Raw genomic sequence first — 4533 nt, forward strand, 5'->3', positions numbered from 1 at the left:
CGAAGCCACGGAAGGGCTCCTTCTGGCAGCGCGCCGAGGCTGAGGCACTTCTGGAGCTTGTTCTCCAATCAAAAAGTGTTGGCCGCCTTATGGCCAGCACCCACTGCCACACCAAGGGTGCTTACCTGGTGTTGGGATCAAAGCTGAGGGAGAGGGGCTACGTCCGGACCTGGGAGCAGGTCCGGACAAAATTTAAGAGGGTGAAGCTGGACTTCCTCAACAGTCTGGAACAGTGGGGGGGGGGGTCCCGCAGCCAAGTGGGAGAACGGTCTTCCACGACCAGATGGTCAAGATATGGGAGAAGGCTGGGAAGCCCCCCCTGGAAATGAGGAGGCATATGGGTGAGTGCTGCCCTCGTTGTGTTTTACCCTTAAACATGCATGGAATGACTAGCTGCCTCTTTCCCCTACTGTCCCCAATGAAATTTGAGAAAGTATTAAGATGCTGTCAACCCCCTCTGACTTAGCTCGCCAGTACTGTAGAACCACTTTGGTTATGCGCTTTGAGTATGATTGTGGTGTGGCCATCAGCTGTGTTTCATCTCTGGTTTGTTTGCTCTTACTTATGATTTGTCTTTTTCTTTGCCCAGCTACACAATCACCATCCAAGCTGGCAAAAGCACCTGAGCGTGAGGAAGGGGAGGAAGAGGGACCTTCCACCTCAGGACAGGCTGCAGGTGAGAGTTTTATGTCTTTGAGGGAGACCCATGTGTGTGTACCCCCATGGAGCCATATGGGAGCCTGCTGTGATGCTTCCATTTGAAGTGTGATTAAATTCTTTATTTGATTTCTATAGCAGAAACTATGGAGGCAAGGCTGCGTGCCATGGAGGCCAGGGTGACTTCCTTAGAGGCTGAAGTGGCAGACCTAAAAGGGGAGATGGAGCGGCAAAGGCAGCAGAGGGAGGCGGAAGAACGTAGGTTATGTTCCCCACTGCCCAACTCTTCTCACACTGTGGCTAAGGCCACTAAAAAGTGTATCCATGTAAACTCCAGGTTGGAAAATATGTTTGGCACTAATGTGTACTTTTTCTCCCTCCCCATACAGTTAAGAAGAAGGAGGACGAAGACCTCTTCCGCCGCAAAGTCAGGGGGACCATGGGACGGTTGTGCAGGAGAGTGAGGGAGATGGAAGGGGCTGGGGAGGGGAGCAGTGGGACCTGAGTTTTGTTTTCTGTTTGTGTTTTGGGGTGGGGGGTGTTGGGGGGGTTCCTAGTTACATTGCCCATTTTTCTATCCCTGTTAAACTGTTAATTAAAATAAAATGTTGTTGCAAATTTTCTGAAAAAGACTCCAGTGTGACTCCTTACACTCGCACACCTTTCACCCCAAACTCCTAAAACACCTTTAACCTTTAAAACACCCTCCAACCTCCAACCCACACAACGGTACCAGAATAGGCACAATCACTATAGAGGGTACACAGAGACAGAGTCAAAAATATAAACTTTATTTAACAGACAACAGCAAACACAGATAACGTTAAATAGACAAACTGGCCCAAACTAGGAGGGGGAGAACTTGTCCGCGGGTTTAACTATTCTCTTCCCGAGAACAGTCCTCCTTCTCGTTTGGGTCGAGGCGTTCTGAGACGGGGTGGGTGGGGTGGGTGCTGGAGGTGGTGGGGGAGGTGTGGGTGGGGGGGACGTGCACGGTAATCTGAGGAGGGTTGGCCGTCTCCATAACCGCGACCGCCCTCTCCATCAGCCTCCTTATCAGTCTCACCTCCTCCACGCTTTCGCGTAGGGATTGGTTCGACTCCCTAAGGATTGCACGAAATTTTTTTCCCTCCTGGGCCACGAGGGAGAGCATCGCCTGGTCTGCGGCAGCGGCACGCCTGGACTCCTCCTGGCAGTGCTCGAGGATCCTTTCTCCCACACTAGTTAAGACGGAGACGCGCCGCAGCCTGCCGCGTTCCCTCGCCAGCCTCTCCTCTGCTTGGAGAGCACCTCTAGGTGGTGAGCCGGCTGGCTCATCGTCTTCTGAAAGGACCTCTGTTGGCAAAAAATGAGAAACAGAACTGTTAGTAACATCGAGACAGTCAAAACCCACCCTGGTGCACATGGTGGCCTTTCTTGGTTACATATTGTTAAACCAAGACTCAAAACTATGCCAGGGGAGCGCATAGTTATTGTTTGTTTGCCCATGGTTGCCTTTCTTGGTTACATATTGTTAAACCAAGACTCAAAAGTATGCCAGGGGAGCACATGGTTATTGTTTGTTTGCCCATGGTGGCCTTTCTTGGTTACATATTGTTAAACCAAGACTCTAAACAATGCCCGGGGAGCACATGGTTGGTGTTTTTTTGCCCATGGTGGCCTTTCTTGGTTACATATAGTTAAACCAAGACTCAGAACAATGCCAGGGGAGCACAAAAATGAAAAGGAAGCACACGGTTAGTGGCTTGCGACATTGTCCTGCAGCCATGGCTCGAAAGGAACAGTTCAAGCACGCTCACCATCTTCTATCTGTATCTGCCTGCGCAGGGCAGGAAGTCCAGCCACCCCACGCTCCTCCTCCTCCTGCGTCCCGGGTATGAAATCTGAAAAAAGGGAAAAAAGAACATGATTTAGGACCAAAGTGTGGCAAAGCAAGCTTCAAACCCTAAAGCAGCAACGTTGAGGGACTCTCTTCTGTCTCTTAGCAGTGCTGCTGCCCTGCACAAACAGAAAAGCACAAAGCAGTTAAACCCACCCCCCCTTATTGCAACTGATACTTACCAACATTTGTCGACGCCCCAGAATCACTGTCCTCTGCCACCGCTGCTGGGGACTCGAGGACCACCGTCCCAGGCATCTGTGTCTCTGTGGACAAGAGCAGAAAATAGTGAAAAAGGAGCAAGCATACAACCTGAACCACACAGCAAGCTCCCAAAGTAGTGGCTAAAGCACTGCAGAAGGCCTATGGCTGAGGCCTGCAGCAAAACTTTTTGGGTTGTTGGTTAAACAGTACCGTTTTAAAAAGCCACCATAGCAAGCAATCCACAAACATCCTAGCATATTATGCGTTGCAACGAACACAAGGCATACAATAGTTAAAAAGGAGCAAGCATACAACCTGAACCACACAGCAAGCTCCCAAAGTAGTGGCTAAAGCACTGCAGAAGGCCTATGGCTGAGGCATGCTGCAAAACTGTTTGGGTTGTTGGTTAAACACAACCGTTTTAAAAAGCCACCAAAAGCGACCCACAAACATCCTAGCATATTGTGCGTTGCAACGAACACACGAGAAAACGATTCCCAAACGTCAGAACACACATTTGCTCAAAATGAAATATAACATTAAAATAAAATTACTTACCGGAGGCAAGGGGCGTTTGCTGAGGAACCTCCTCTGGCTCCCCAGGAGCGATGGCCATTAGGTCCAGCGTGACCATGTCCGCGGCTCGTTGCTGGACGGGGGGTGGAGGCCGAAAGCTGGACGAGGTGCCCTCGCCGGAATCCTCCTCAGCGGGTGGTTCCTCGACCGGGGCAGCCGGCTTCCGAACCACCTTCAGGCTCCTCCCGATGCGCTTCGGCCTGCCGGCTCCTTCCCCGTCGCCGTACAGCAGGCGCTGCTCCTCAAAGTAGGGGCAGGTCACCTTCTCGTTGCCGGAACCCTTATTATGGTTCACGGCACGCATATACTCCGCCCGCATTGTTTTAGTTTTCGACCGGCATTCAAGGCCGGTCCTGTTGTGGCCCAGGGCACGCATCTTGATGGCCACTTGTTCAAAGACCTCCCGATTCCTGTGCGAGGACTGGAAGGCGTCCTGGATTTTCTCTTCCGAGAAAATCGCGATCAGGTCCCTGATCTCCGCGTCCCTCCATGTTGGCCCACGGCCGGTTGCAGGGACGGACGACGCTTGCGAAGAAGATTCCATGGTGCCTTCGCGAGTAGCTGAGCAAAATGGAGGTGCGAGGTGCAGGGTGCAACGGATCATATACCTTCCCGCACACAAAGACAAAGGGACTAGCCGGCTCCTGATTGGTGGAGGGCAGTAGGGGACACGCACATTGGCCACATGAGGTCACATGTCGCGTTCAAAACTCCTCGCGCGGGAACAGGATCTGCTCCTAATGGCCAGATTAGCGCCCTTGTTGTTTGACTTCTCGCATGCGCTGATTCGTCCACACGCGAGAAGAGCAGTTTGAACATGCAGCGGGAGCCATTTTACTGAAATGTCCGCCATTACAAAAACGCATGCCGGTCTAAAACCGAGAGCAAGTGCGGCGGTACGCGACAGTTCCCCAATAATATTCACCAACCAAAGCATAAATCAATGACATTTTACTGGCGAACGTTCGTTGGCACGCTCAGCGGAAAGTTTTTTAAAATGAACGGCGGACGGCGACTCCGCTTGCCGGAGGTCTAGCCGCCGATGGAAGGGGTTGTCCGCACCCAAGCACAACCACGTACCCGGAACCACACAAAGACCCACTACACATAAACCGCCCCTCATGGTATCACCTCGAATCATATCTATTGAACCCCAGTAATCTAAACAGGAGACCGCGAGCGGCAAACGTTCGTTGGCACGCTCAGAGGAAAGTTTT

The 4533-nt window shown here is 51.8% G+C and overlaps 1 long non-coding RNA gene across 1 annotated transcript; it reads left to right on the plus strand.

Annotated features, from left to right (window-relative positions):
* The first annotated feature begins 587 nt into the window (after nucleotides 1-587).
* LOC143828667 (uncharacterized) lies at nucleotides 588-1154 on the plus strand. Its single transcript, XR_013227817.1, has 3 exons — nucleotides 588-676; nucleotides 796-915; nucleotides 1047-1154. It is a non-coding gene; the product is annotated as an uncharacterized LOC143828667 (long non-coding RNA).
* Nucleotides 1155-4533: the final 3379 nt, after the last annotated feature.

This window comes from Paroedura picta, chromosome 2, assembly GCF_049243985.1.
Source record: "Paroedura picta isolate Pp20150507F chromosome 2, Ppicta_v3.0, whole genome shotgun sequence".
NCBI classification, from domain to species: Eukaryota; Metazoa; Chordata; class Lepidosauria; order Squamata; family Gekkonidae; genus Paroedura; species Paroedura picta.